Source organism: Hippocampus bargibanti, linkage group LG08 (genome assembly GCF_051943395.1).
Source record: "Hippocampus bargibanti isolate YZ-2025 linkage group LG08, ASM5194339v1, whole genome shotgun sequence".
Lineage (NCBI taxonomy): Eukaryota > Metazoa > Chordata > Actinopteri > Syngnathiformes > Syngnathidae > Hippocampus > Hippocampus bargibanti.
The window spans coordinates 9,774,083-9,789,559 of record NC_142741.1 but is presented as its reverse complement, the minus strand read 5'-3'; positions in this window follow the sequence as shown (position 1 = coordinate 9,789,559).

The window sequence follows — 15,477 nt, the reverse complement described above, 5'->3', positions numbered from 1 at the left end:
CCACAGCAAATCAGTGTCCTCCCTCTTCAGAGGTTTGATTCACATATTTGTTTTGGCCAAACTTTGACATCGGAAGCCCTTCCTGACACAACCCTCTGTATTTATCCGGGCTTGAGACCAGCATGATAAAACACTTGCTTGTGTCCCCTCGTGGCTACAGAACAAGCTACTCTATGAACCAGTGACGTGCAGTCAGGGGAGATAATGGAAATATCAAATGGAAAAATAAATTAAACAGTTATATTTATTTAGTGATTTGTACTTTAAAGTTCTTTTCCATTGAACTTCACCATTTTTGGATTTTTTTCAAAATCGCTGAATTTTCACATTTACCGTTCAAATACTAAGTAGAGACGAGCGGTGAGGCAGCAGCCTGCTGAGCCTCACCATGGATTGCGCAATGACTATGCTAACTTCTGACTTGCTCTGCAGTAAGACTGCATTGCTGTCCCTCTGCATATCGCTATTAAAGTGTTCAAACACTTTTAGTATATGAATTAAATTTCTACAGCTGGTGTATATAATATAGTGTAACTTTACATTATAAACACTGTACTAGAGTGTTTATTTTATTTTATTTTATTTTACTTTTTTTTAGTTTATTTTTATCAAAACTGTGTGCATAGGTGAGGCACACAATTCTCCTGCCTCATGACAGGGGGCGCTGGTGATTATAGATTCTTCTTGCACCCCCTCGGCTGCAGAATAATAGAATTAGTAAGAGCAAGCTACAGTAAACAGTTAGCAAGTTTAGTTCAACCATCCAGTCATTTTTTAGTGTTGCTTGGCCTTACTTTCAGAATAGCGGATTACATATCTAAATTGAAAGAAACAGAGAGACTTAAAACTGAAGAAAGATAAGGAAGGCTTCTACAAAGTGTCACGGTTTGCGTGGTGGTGATGGCGGGTGCAGATACCAAAAAGCAGGCAGGAGGGAGCAGGAGGTTGTGTGACAAATTGTATTAAAATAAAGGTCAGCAGGAACAAAATGTAAAACATCAAAATCATCTGAACAGAAAAAATACAAAGTATCAAAAGAAGACCAAAAGTAAAAGTCCGCCAAGGTTACAAAACACATGCACAGCATACACAATGCATGCAACGAACATGCAGCAAACAATGAACCGACACCGGATGGTCGTGCGGGTGTCCTTTTAAGTGTCAGTGATTAAAATGACCAGCACCTGCGAGGCTGCAGGCAGGGCTGCCACATGCGGCATCTTTAGCGCCGTCCAGTAGCTCTGTGCCGCTTTTTCAAAAAATGTTGAAAATAGAGAAAGGTGGGGGATGGAAATTTTGTAATAATATGGTTTCTGTGGGAGGACAAACATGACGCAAACATTTTAAACGTTTTTCCAATGCTGTAAAAATGTGGAGTTAGAGGAGGTATTTCAACATTTGCAAACATTGCCTCTAAAATGGCATGCACATTTTAATGACATCACTGTGTTTTGCAAAGACAAGCATTCAAACCTAACGCTTGTCACCATAATTTTCAACTTTGTTTTAAAGGAGCAGGAATTTGAAAAACACTAGATCTCTTTGGGTGTGCTCCTTCTATTCTGACAACCCACGGCACTAGACTATTACGACTCCAAAGCATGTTTCTGTCTCCAAAATGCGCGCACAGATAGACTTAATTGTTGCATACATCTGATTTGCGTCATCGCATATGACACAACAGCAGGGCGAGATGCCAGGCAGGCAGCCCTTGTCGACAAACCGGTGTTGTGTGATGGGCCATAGAACCCAAAGGTAAAAAGAGAAAAATAACTGAGTCGAACAAGATGATTCAGTGTATCTTTGACCAAATAATTTCCATGTTTTATTTTTACAAATGCGCTGTGCATTTTATTGCACTCTGTTTGTTAGATAAGGGGCATGTCATGCACGTTTCCATTTTTTTTTTTGCTTTTCCGAATGCTAAAAATAAACATTACTTTAAAAAATAGCATTTACATATTGCATTTATTGCATTCCTTTCATCAACGCATTGAAACATATTTCAAGTCATTCATTTAGTGAAGTTAAACTTGAGGCGGCATCCTACAATTGAGTAGTCACGTAGTGCGTCATTCTACACATAAAATAATTTAAATTAATCATGAAAGGTCATTATGTACTCCTCAGTGAGTCGTCCCCTTACCGTGGTGGTGGGGTTTGTGTGTCCCAAAGATCATAGGAGCTAAGTTGTCTGGGGCTTTATGCTCCTGGCAGGGTCACCCATGGCAAATAGTTCCCTGGTGAGGGACCAGACAAAGTACGACTCAAAAGACCCCATATGAACAAAAACATAAATGGATCTGGTTTTCCCTTGCCCGGACCGGGTCACCGGGGCCGCTCTCTGGAGCCAGGCCTGGAAATGGGGCTCGTTGGCAAGCGCCTGGTGGCCGGGCCGACACCCATGGGGCCCGGTCGGGCTTAGCCCGAAGAGGAAACTTCTCAAGGGCTCACTACCCATGGGAGGGGCCAGAGGGGTCCGGTGCGTTGTGAGCCAAAGGCGGGGACCTTGGCGGTCCGATCCTCGGCTGCAGAAGCTAGCTCTTGGAACGTGGAACATCACCTTGCAGGGAAGGCGCCCGAGCTGGTGTACGAGGTAGAAAAGTTCAGACTCGACATAGTTGAGTTGACTCCACATACAGCCTGGGTTCTGATACCAGCCCTCTCAAGAGAGGTTGGACTCTCTTCCACTCTGGAGTTGCCCACGGTGAGTAGCGTAGAGCAGGTGTCGGCATACTTATTGCCCCCCGGCTCGCCGCCTGTACGTTAGGATTCACCCCGATAGACAAAAGGGTTGCTTCCCTCCGTCTTTGGGTGGGGGCTTGGGTTCTACTGTTGTTTGTGCATATGCAGCAAACAGCAGTTCAGTGTACCCATCCTTCTTGGAGACCTTAGAAGGTGTGTGTGCTGGAGAGCACTCCCGCTGGTGACTCCCTTGTTCTGCTGGGTGATTTCAATGCTCATGTGGGCAATGTGATGTCACGAGAGGCTGCTAAAGGTGGCTAGGCTACCGAGGAAGGACATCAAGAGGGGTGAGGCCTAGGAACACATGGAAAAGATCTCCGTCTTCAGTTTCACCTCAGAAGAGACTTTATGATTTAAGTATTGGAAGAGACGCTATTCTTGCCTTTGTTGCTCTTGAATTCCTCCTGAAATCCTTTATTAAAACCTTTGTTTGCATTCAAACGATTTGTAAGCTCTCAGTCGTACAGGAGTGGTCCATCGATGAGAAGGTTTCTTCAGCCGTCATCTGTACTTTTTGAAGTACTTCTTCAAAAAGTACAGATGACGGCTGAAGAAACCTCATCGTTTGCATTCAAACCTATCGCCCATTGCGCTCATTGGCCTGTCCCGCTGAGAGCTAGCCTCTCATGACATTACATGTGGTGGAGGATGCGGGCACTGGGCAAGCATTAATAAGTGCATGGACATAGATGGTTTGTGTTTTGTTTTTTCCAAATTGAAAATTAAAAAAAAATGGAGGACATCTTGAAAACCCTTCTCGCAAGTCAGGAAGCCCAATATCAGGCCAATTTGGCTCTCCTAGAGGAGCAAAAGAGAGCAAATGAACTGAAGGCAGAGGAATTGCTCTTGCAAAAACAAATGGCCGCCGGGTGAAGGCGGGTGATTTTTTTCAGCCATGATATGTGTGACTTATGATATTGTGGCGTACCTGCATACATTTGTGGCAGCAGTGGAGCAGTAGCAGGCCACAGCGGAGATGCTGCGAACAACCAGGAAGGAAACCGGCAACACATCCCCACCCAGGACAGGAATGGCCCGCACAAAGGTGCCCAAGCTTCCCAACACAGCCAAGATGGCTCCAGGCGGCATCAGAAGCCCACCCTCGCAGTGGCGGATACGCAAGGGCACCAAGTCCAGTCAATAGTACAGATGCGGAGAGACGGGACACATCTCATGGCAGTGTGGAAAACCAACGTAAGAGTCCATGCTGACCGCTGACTCTTCCAGTGCCCACCCTGCTCATTATGCCTCCCACCTGGGGGGAGTAACAGCTCAATAACAAGACCCCCACCTGTCCAGCGACAGTGAATCAACAGGATGTTGAAGCCCTGCTGAACTCCGGAAGCCTGGTCACCATGGTGCGCCAAATGCTGGTGGATCCAATCAGGTTGTCTCCAGAGAAAACCCTTCCAGTTTCCTGTGTCCACGGAGACAGAGAGAGTACCACACCACCGAACTCACCATGACCACAACCAAGGGAATCATCCGCATGGTAGCTGGTGTGGTTGACTCTCTCCCTGTCCGATTGGACGCGACTGCCCGGTCTTTCACCCACTGTGGAGAGAAACACAGGAAAGACTGGCCTGACTACCTCTGAAGGGGAGATGTAAGACGGGTGTGGTGAATACTCAAGCCTAACCCCCTGATTCACTCTCCCCAGCCTGTGCTCTCCTAGGGACAGCAAATGCACCACTGGAGACGGAGTCTGGCCCAGAGACAGCAGAGGAGACTCCAGCCCCAGAAAATCTCCCGGCTGCCTCCTCTAACAGCCCGGTATGGTACAGCCCAGATACAGGATCCTACCCTTGCCAACGCCATGACAAATGTGCAGGTTTTAGAGGGTGTAGTACTGGAGGAAAGGACAAGTCCCACATACCCCCATTTTGCTGTTGACCAGGGGCTATTATACCAGGTAACGAAGCAAAATGAGGAAGTACGTGAACAACTTCTCGTGCCACAGCCACACCGAGCTACAGTACTGGACTTGGCACACGCACACCTGCTAGGGGGACACCAAAGGGTCGAAAAGACAAAAGAGAGAATCTTGCAACGGTTCTTCTGGCCAGGGGTGCACAAGGATGTGGAGAACTATTGTCGTTCTTGCCCCGAGTGCCAACAGGTGGCGCCAAAGCCCACATACAGAAACCCGCTCATTCCCTTACCCATCATTGAGAGCCCCTTTCAGAGGTTTGGGCTGGATACAGTTGGGCCTCTCCCAAAAAGTGCTAGGGGACACCAGTATATCTTAGTTATGGTCGATTATGCCACTCGTTTTCCAGAAGCTGTCCCGCTCAGAAAGGCTACCACTAGGCAGATTGCAAAGGAACTGTTTGCTCTCGCCAGCCGGGTGGGAATCCCAAAGGAGATACTGACAGACCAGGGAAGCCCCTTTATGTCCAAGGTCATGAAGGACCTATGTGCCCTGCTCAAGGTCAAGCAACTGAGAACCTCCATCTACCACCCACAGACAGATGGGTTGGTAGAACAGTTCAACAAGACACTCAAGGCCATGATGAGGAAAGTGATCAAAGAAGATGGCCGAAACTGGGATCAACTGCTGCCGTACTTGCTGTTTGCCGTTAGGGAGGTACCACAGTCTTCTACTGGTTTTTCACCCTTTGAGCTGTTTTACTCTTACAGATCCTGGGGACTGCTGGATATCGCCAAAGAGGCATGGGAAGAACAGCCGTGCCAACAGTGTACCCTCATTGAGCATGTGGGAGACATGAGAGAAAGAATGAAGGCCATTTATCCTATCGTGCGAGAGCACATGGAAGCGGCCCAACGACAGCAACAGGCTTCCTACAATAGACCTGCCCAGCCTCGAGAGTTCAAGCCAGGGGACAGAGTGCTGGTCTTGTTGCCAACCTTGGAGTGCAAATTCCTGGCATCCAGGCAGGGGCCCTTTGAGGTCATCGAACGCATGGGGGAGGTAAACTACAAGGTGAGGCAACCTGGTAAGAGGAAACCTGAGCAGATTTATCACGTTAACCTCCTAAAGAAATGGCATGCCAGAGAGGCGCTATTCAGTTGTCTCCCCCCAGCGAAGCTCAGGAACCGGCAAGAGAAGAAGTTCAGATGCGTCCAAGTTTGTCCCCACACCAACGCCAGCTGAATTGGTCGAGCGTAACCAAGACGTCTTCTCATCCATACCTGGGCACACAGAGGTGGTGCAAAATGAGATACGCACCATACCTGGAAAAACAGTCCACCAGCGTCCATACAGTGTGCCAGAGGCGTAAGGTAGCTATTCAGGAGGAGATAAGGAAGATGCTGGAACTTGGAGTAATTGAGGAGTCCCAAAGTGCCTGGGCAAGTCCGATCGTGTTGGTTCCCAAGCCAGACGGGTCAATACGATTTTGCAATGACTATGAGAAGTTGAATGAGGTGTCCGAATTTGTTGCATATCCAATGCCTCGTGTTGATGATCTCATTGACTCCCTGGGACAGGCACGCTTCATAACCACTCTCGAACTCACAAAGGGTTATTGGCAGGTGCCCCTGACCCCGGCATCAAAGGAAAAGACAGCCTTCGCCACACCAGAGGGACTCTACCAGTACACCAGGCTCCCGTTTGGTCTCCGTGAGGCACGTTTTGCGCCTAATGGATCGGATTCTCACCCCCCACAAGAGGTACGCAGCAGCATACTTGAATGATGTTGTCATACAGAGTCCCGACTGAGAGAGTCACTTACCCCGAGTGCAAGCTGTGATTGACTCCCTCAGAAAAGCAGGTCTCACAGCAAACCGAAAAAGAGCAGGTTGGCATTTGGCGAGACCAACTACATGGGCTACACTATAGGATGGGGGCTGGTGAAGCCTCAAGAAGCAAAACTATGGGCTATACAAGATTGGCCCCAGGCCCTTTCCAAGAAGCAGGTGAGGTCGTTCTTAGGCCTGGCTGGCTATTATAGATGCTTTATTGCTGACTTTACTACTATAGCAGCTCCCATGACAGAATTGACGACCAAAAAACACTCCCGGTTGGTGAAATGGAGCCCAGATGCCGAAATGGCCTTCATCAATCTAAAACAGGCGCCGTGCTCCAGTCCGATCCTGGTGGCACCAGACTACACCAAGGACTTCATTGTTCAAGCTGATGCATCAGAAGTTGGTCTGGGGGCCGTCCTCTCGCAAGTACATGGAGAGGAACATCCCATCCTGTACCTTAGCAGGAAGCTGTTGCCCAGGGAAAAGAACTATTCCACAGTGGAAAGGGAGTGTCTTGCCATTACATGGGCTTTGGAGTCATTACGCTTCTATCTCCTGGGAAGACGTTTCACGGTGGTCTCTGATCACGCTCCTTTACAATGGATGGCCAGAAACAGGGAGACCAACAGCAGAGTAACCACGTGGTTTTTGAGTCTGCAGGCTTTTAACTTTTCTGTGGGCCACAGGGCTGGCAAGCGCCAAGGCAATGCGGATGCCCTCTCCCGAAGGGAGGCCTTCCTTGCCTGTTTCACATCCTTCACCCCGCCGAGGACGTCGGTCTCAAGGGGGGGGGGGGGTGATGTCACGAGAGGCTGGGTCCTGGAGGGCAAATACATTCCCCTAAGATGGTTTCACCTAGAGAGAGTTTTGGACCCATCTGGTGGAAGGCAGCAATTCAAACACCACACCTGCGGCTGATCACGGCTTGATTGGCAAGCAAGGCTTTTAAGGCAGAGAGCCTCTGAGTGTGGAGGCCGGGGGGAGACAAGCTCCATTGCTGTGCTCTGTGGAGAAACTGATTGCTACATGGAACTCATCGCCAGTTGGAACCATACGACAGAACACTAGATTTGGACCCTTGCTAAAGGTGTCTAGGCTACCTAGGAAGGACATCAAGAGGGGTGAGACCTAGGAACACATGGAAAAGAACACCGTCTTCAGTTTCACCTCAGAAGATACTTTATTATGATTTAAGTATTGGAAGAGATGCTATTCTTGCCTTTGTTGCTTGTGAATTTCCCCTGAAACCCTCTATTAAAACCTTTGTTTGCATTCAAACCTCCTTGTCCTGTCCCGCTGAGAGCTAGCCTCTCATGACATTACAGCAATGACAGTGAGACCTGGAGGGGCGTGATTGGGGTGAACCCCGATCAGAACCTGAGTGGTGTTTTATTATTGGACTTCTGTGCTCCACACGGATTGTCTACAACAAACACTTTATTCAAACATAAGGATGTCCATATGTGCACGTGACACCAGGACACTCTTGCTCGCAGTTCGACAATTGACTTTGTAGTTGTATCATCGGATTTCCGGGCGCATGTTTTGGACACTCGCGTGTAGAGAGGAGCGGAGCTGTCAACTGATGATCTGGTGGTGAGTATCCGACCTGGCAGACCCAAACGTGTTGTGAGGGTTTTTTGGGAACGTCTGGCGGAATCCCCTATCAGGTGGAATTCCTCCTCCGACAGAACTTTTCACATGTCCCGGGGGAGGTGGGGGACATTGAGTCCAAACGGACCATGTTCCATACCTCCCTTGCCTCCACCGACACGAGTAGTAAGAGATGCCGTCAAGCTGAAGAAGGAGTCCTATCGGGCCTATATGGCCTTTGGGACCCATGAGACAGCTGACAGGTATCGATTAGCCAAGCGGAATGCGGCCTTGGTGGTCGCCGAGGCAAAAACTCGGGCATGAGAAGACTTCGCTGAGGCCATGGAAGCCGACTTCCGGACCGCTTCGAGGAAATTCTGGTTCACCATCCGGCGCCTCAGGAGAGGAAAGCAACGCACCACTAACACTGTGTACAGCGAGGATGGGGCGCTGCTGACACTGTGTACAGTGAGGATGGGGCGCTGCTGACCTCGACTAGAGACATTGTGAACCGGTGGGGCAGAGTAGTTCGAAGACCTCATCCTCTCCACCAACACGCCTTCCATGGAGAAAGCAGTGTCTGGGGACTCTGAGATGGGCTTTCCGATCTCTGTGGTTGAAGTCACCGATGTGGTTAAAAAGCTCCTCTGTGTCAAGGAATGAGAACCGCCCGTAGTTCCTCAAGGCTCTGGATGTTGTGGGGCTGTCTTGGCTGACACGCCTCTGCAACATCGCATGATCATCAGGGAGAGTGCCTCTGGATTGGATGACCTGGGTGGTGTCCCCCTTTTTAGAAATGGAGACTGGCGGGTGTCTTCCAACTACAGAGGGATCACACTCCTCAGCCTCCCTGGTAAGGTCTATTCAGGGGTACTAGTGGTTCGGGTCCGTCGAGAAGTCGAGCCTAAGATTGAGGAGGAGCAGTGTGGTCCATGTCCCGGCCGTGGAACAGTGGACCACCTCTACACCTTTAGCAGGGTCCTCGAGGGTGCATGGGAATTCGCCTAACCAGTCTACATGTGCTTTGTGGACTTGGAGAAGGCGTTTGACCATGTCCCTTGGGGAGTTCTGTGTGTGTGATTGCTGCTGTGGACTGCAAATTTCCCCATTGTGGGACAAATAAAGGTTTTCTGATTCATGAGTATGGGGTACAGGAGCGCCAGATACGGGTCGGGCCGTTCGGTCCCTATATGACCAATGTCAGAGTCTGGATCGCATTGCCGGCAGTAAGTCGGAATCGTTTCCAGTGAGGGATGGGCTCCGCCAAGGATGCCCTTTGTCACCGATTCTGTTCATAACCTTTATGGACAGAATTTCTAGGGGCAGCCGAAGCATTGAAGGGTTCAGTTTTGGTGGCCTCAGTCTAGCATCTCTGCTTTTTGCAGATGATGTGGTACTATTTGGGCTGAGCTCTTCAACTCTCTCTGGAGCGTTTCGTAGCCAAATGTGAAGCGGTTGGGATGAGAATTAGCACCTCCAAATCTGAGGCAATGGTTCTCAGTTGGTAAAGGGTGGAGTGCCCTCTCCGGGTCGGGGAGGAGATCTTGCCTCAAGTGGAGGAGTTTAAGTATCTGGGAGTCTTGTTCATGAATGAGTGTATGAGGGAGCGAGAGATCGACAGGCGGATCAGTGCGGCGTCTGCTGTGATGCGGACTTTGGACTGGGCTGTCGTGGTGAAGAAGGAGCTGAGCCAAAAAGCGAAGCTCTCAATTTACCGGTCGATCTACATCCCAACCCTCATCTATGGTCACGAGTTATGGGTTGTTTCACATCCTGATTGGAGTCTGGTGCGCGCCCCTGCTCCTCCGGGTTCGCACACCTCATCCCAATCCCACTAATTGTGCCTTCTGACTATAAAAGTCACCCGGTTAGGCTTGGTATTCGCCGGTGTATTTCCTCATTCATGACTTTTTGCCTCACCGTACGCAAGCTTGGTCCTGCTCGGTAGTTGCTGCCTCGCTGTTCTGTGTTGTTACTTTCTGTTTTTCCTCCTGCGCGTGTCAGTAAAGCCTCTTTCGAACTATACTGTCTCCATCGAGTATTTTGGATCCAGCTCCCCTTTTTTTGTCCTGCTCGGTAGTTGCTGCCTCGCTGTTCTGTGTTGTTACTTTCTGTTTTTCCTCCTGCGCGTGTCAGTAAAGCCTCTTTCGAACTATACTGTCTCCATCGAGTATTTTGGATCCAGCTCCCCTTTTTTTGTCCTACGAGGTCTTTGCCACTCCTCGTGCGGACGTGACAGAATACACCGGCCACTATGGATCCCGCCGATGGAGACAAGTTCATGTCTGCATTAATTCATCAGGAGGAGGGCTTGAGACAGCTGGAACAAGATATTGCGGAGATTCGCGGTACGATGTCCATGCTGTTTCAACGCTTTGAAGAGGTTGAGACACGCGCCACGACTTTGCATGACATATGCATGACATACAGCACAAATGAAATTAATGTCCTCTCGGACCCAGCGTGCAAGACATGCAAGGCACTTATAACGTGGCTAAAAGACATACAATTGACAACAGACAATACTTAATTTTATATACGTAATTTCTGTATGTAAAGTGAGGTAGTGTCGTCTGGAAAGTGAGGCAGTGACGTATGTAAAGTGAGGTAGTGACATATGTAAAGTGAGAAAGTGACGTACATAAAGTGACGTAATGTCGTAATTGCAAAAACAAACAACAAGAAAGGGTTGAAGTGAGGTCTTGCAGAAAAAAAATGAGAAAGAACAAAAAAATAGAGTTCAGGATGATCGTACAGCATGTAGCGTGTACTCAGAGTTCGGTGAGTGTGGCAGTGGGAAGGGGCAGGCTGGGCAGGGCTGGGAGGGAGTTGAGTCTCCGGACTGCCTGGTGGCAGAAACTGTCCTTGAGCCTGCTGGTCTTGGCTCGGAGACTCTGCAGTCTCCTACCCGATGGCAGCAGGTTGAAGAGGCTGTGGGAGGGGTGTGTGGGATCGCCAGCGATCCTGATGGCTCTGCGGGTGAGGCGGGTGTTGTAGATGTCCTGAAGGGGGGGGGGGAGAGAGACACCGATGGTCTTCTCAGCTGTCCTCACGATGCGCTGCAGAGTCTTACGGCAGGACACGGTGCAGGCGCCGTACCACACGGTGATACAGCTGGTCAGGATGCTCTCGATGGTACCGCGGTAGAAGGAGGTCGTGATGGGGGTCGGGGCTCCAACTCTTTTAAGCTTGCGGCGGAAGTACATGCGCTGGTGGGATCTCTTGGCCAGTGATGACGTGTTGTGGCTCCAGGACAGGTCTTCGGATAGGTGCACTCCCAGGAACTTGGTGCTGCTCACTCTCTCCACTGCAGCACCATCGATGGTTAGTGGAGCATGCTGGGGGCACACTCTCCTGAAGTCCACAACAATCTCCTTCGTCTTCTCCACATTCAGACGGAGATTGTTGTCCTTGCACCACGTGGCCAGGCGGCTGACCTCGTCCCTGTAGGCTGTCTCGTCGTCGTTGTTGATGAGGCCCACCACAGTCGTGTCATCCGCAAACTTTATGAAGAGGTTGGAGCTGGGTGATGGTGGTGAGCAGTCGTGCGTGAGCAGAGTGAAGAGGAGGGGGCTCAGCACACACCCCTGGGGGGCCCCTGTGTTCAGCGTGATGGTTCTGGAAGTGTTGTCGCCAACTCTGACTGCCTGTGGTCTCCCCGTCAGGAAGTCCAGCAGCCAGTTGCACAGGGAGGTGCTGATCCCCAGTTTGCTCAGTTTATCGGTGAGCTGTTGGGGGATGATTGTGTTGAATGCTGAGCTGAAGTCGATGAACAGCATTCTGACGTAGGAGTCTCTGGTCTCCAGGTGGGTGAGCGCTGTGTGGAGAGCAGTGGAGATGGCATCATCGGTAGAGCGGTTGGGCCGATATGCAAACTGGAAGGGGTCATGGCTGGGGGGGAGGGCAGCCTTGATGTGGTTCATAACTAGCCGCTCGAAGCACTTCATGAGGATGGGAGTGAGTGCGACCGGGCGGTAGTCATTGTGCTAGGTGGGGGACGACTTCTTAGGGACCGGGATAATGGTGGTGGCTTTGAGGCAAGTGGGCACAACAGCCTGGCTCAGAGATGTGTTGAAGATGTCCGTGAAGACATCTGTGAGCTCCACAGCGCAGTCTCTCAGAACACGGCCAGGAATGCCGTCGGGACCCGGGGCTTTTCGTGGGTTGGTCCCTCTGAGGGATCGCCTCACGCTGTCCTGGGACAGTGTCAGCACCTGTTTGCCGGGAGGTGGTGGGGTATTCTGTGCTGGAGTGCTGTTGTCTGCCTCGAAGCGGGCGAAGAAGTCGTTCAGCTGATTCAGCAGAGTGGTGGAGTTCTCACAGGTCTGTGGAGAGGGCTTGTAGTCTGTGATGGTCTGTATCCCACGCCACAGGTTCCTGGTGTCTCTGCTGTCTCTGAAGTGGTTGGCGAACCTCCTGGAGTGCTGTCTCTTGGCCATCCTGATGCCACGTGACAGGTTGGCCCTGGCTGTTCTCAGGCCCAGCTCATCGCCAGCTTTGTAGGCAGCGTTCCGAGCCCGAAGGAGCCTGTGAACTTCACCCGTCAGCCATGGCTTCTGGTTGGCCAGGATGGTGACAGATCTGATGACAGTCACGTCATCCATGCACTTCCTCATGTAGGAGGTAACAGAGTCTGTATATTCTTGGAGGTCGGTGTTGTTGTTGTAGGTGGCCGCTTGTCTGAACATGTTCCAATCAGTGTTGGAGAAGCAGTCTTGAAGTGCCTCTAACGACCCATCAGGCCACACCCTTATCTGCTTCTTGACTGGTTTGACGACTTTGACAAGTGGCCTGTTAGCGGGCATTAACATAATAGTGGAGTGGTCCGAAGCTCCTGGGGGAGGGGGTAGGCTTTGTAGGCTCCTTTGTGTGTGGTGAAGACATTGTCCAGAATGTTGTTACCTCTAGTCGGAAAGTTAATGTGTCCATGGAGTTGTGGAAAAACGCTTTTCGGGTTGGCATGGTTGAAATCGCCAGCCAAGATAAGGAAAGCATCTGGGTGGGCTGTCTGTTGCTCGCTGATGTGCTGGTAGAGTTCATTCAATGCCGCGCTCCTGTTGTTAATTGAGCTTGGGGGGATGTAAACTGCTACCAGCAGTATGGCACTAAATTCCCTCGGCAGGTAGAATGGCCGACATTTTATGACCATAAGCTCCATCAGTGGTGAACAGTGTTTGCATACCACAACAGCGTTGCGGCACCAGGCATCACTGATGTAGACACAGAGTCCCCCGCCACGAGTCTTCCCCCCCTCGATGAGCGCTCTGTCTGCCCGGAAGCCAGTTAGCTGGGCTAGCTGGATGGCACTGTCCGGTATGCTGTCGGTCAGCCATGTTTCCACAAACACAAGGGCACAACACTCACCCACGGTCTTGGAAGTTGAGCGGAGAAGTCTGATGTAGTCCATTTTATTGTCCAGCGAGCGCACGTTAACCAGCTTAATGGTAGGGATGGACGGCCGGTGAGGGCTAGCCGCGAGCCTAATTCGGATACCTCCACGCTTTCCCCTCTTCTGTTTCCTCATGCAGCGCTTGTGGCGCCTCCACTCTGGGTTGGGTGCAGCAGGGGGGGCTGTGGAAGAGTGGGGGTTAGTGGACGAGCCGACTCTCTGCACAATCCATGCTTGCGTAGCACTTCTGCTTTAGCTGGGTTTGGTTTTAAAAATGAACTGCCGATGTCGAGCAGAACCTCACGGGAGTAGGTACGCCTCGGGTGTAGCGAGGCAGACGGAGACGGACATTTACACGAGTGAGACAAACATAATAAACACGAAAAAAACAATTTGCCGGGAGAGAGAGGAGCCGCTGCGTGTGCACGCGCCGCCATCTTGGGGAAAAAAAGAAAAAAAAAGGGTGTTCATATCTGCACTTTGCACCAGGACAGCCTTGGCCGCAGTTCGGTGATATACTTAGTAGTTATATCATCGAATTTGTGGCTGCATGTTTCAGACGCTCAGGTGAAGAGAGGGGCGGAGCTGTCAACCGCTGTTGGAGGAAGATGCCAGTCCAATCTGGAAGACCCAAACGTATTGTGAGGGTTTGTTGGGTGCGTCTGGTGAAATCCCCTGTCAGAAGGAGTTTCAACTCCCACCACCAGCAGAATATTTCACATGGTCCGGGGAAGGTGGGGGATATTGAGTCTGAATGGACCATGTTCCGTACATCTCTGATGAGGCGGCCAATTGGAGTCGTGGCCGTAAGGTGGTTGGTGCCTGTCGTGGCAGCAACCCCTTGTACTCGCTGGTGGACACCATCAGTAAGGGATGTTGTCAAGCTGAAGAAGGAGTCCTATCAGACCTATACGGCCTGTAGGACCCCAGAGACAACTGACAGATATCAATTAGCCAAGCAGAATGTGGGCATAGGAGGAATTCTAGTGAGGCCATAGAAGTCAATTTCTGGACGGCTTTGAGGAAATTCTGGTCCACCATCCGCTGTCTCAAGAGGGGAAAGCAATGCACCATTAACACTGTGTACACTGTGGATGGAGCGCTACTGACCTCGACTCGGGACGTTGTGAGCCGGAAGGCAGAATACTTCGAAGACCTCCTCAACTCCACCAACATGCGTTACTTGGAAGAAGCAGAGTCTGGGATGGGGTCTCCGATCTCTGTGGTTGAAATCACCGATGTGGTTAAAAAGCTCCTCGGTGGCAAGGCCCCAGGGATGGATGAGATCTGCCCAGAGTTCCTCAAGGCTCTGTATTTTGTGGGGCTGTCTTGGTTGACAGGCGTCTGCAACATCGCATGGTCATCGGGGGAGTGCCTTTGGATTGGTGGGTGTGTTCCAACTACAGAGGGTTCACACTCCTCAACCTCCCTGGTAAGGTCTATTCAGGGGTCCTAGAGGGGACAGTCCGTCAGGACGTCGAGTCTCAGATTGAGGAAGAGCAGTGTGGTTTTCGTTCCGGCTGTGGAACAGTGGACCAGCTCGAAACCCTTACCAAGGTACTCGTAGGTGAATGGGAATTCACCCAACCAGTCTACGTGTGTTTGCTTTGTGGCCTTGGAGAAGGCTTTTGACCGTGTCCATCTGGGAGCTCTGGAGGGTGCTTTGGGTGTATGGGGTACAGGAATCCCCGATCCGGGCCATTTGGTCTCTATACGACCGATTCCAGAGTTTGGTTTGCATTGTCGGAATCGTTTGCAGCGAATGTTCGGCTCCGATTCTGGAGTCACCGATTCTGTTCGTCACCGTTTTGGACAGAATTTCTAGGCGCAGTCGAAGCATTGAAGGATTCCATGTTGGTGGCCTTAATATCGCATCTCTCCTTTTTGCAGACGATGTGGTACTGTTGGGGCCTTCAAGCGGGGCTCTCCAACTCTCACTGGAGTGTTTTGCAGCCGAATGTGAAGGATTTGGGATGACAATCAGCACCTCAAAATCTGAGACAATGGTTCTCAGTCGGAAAAGGGTGGAGTGCCCTCTA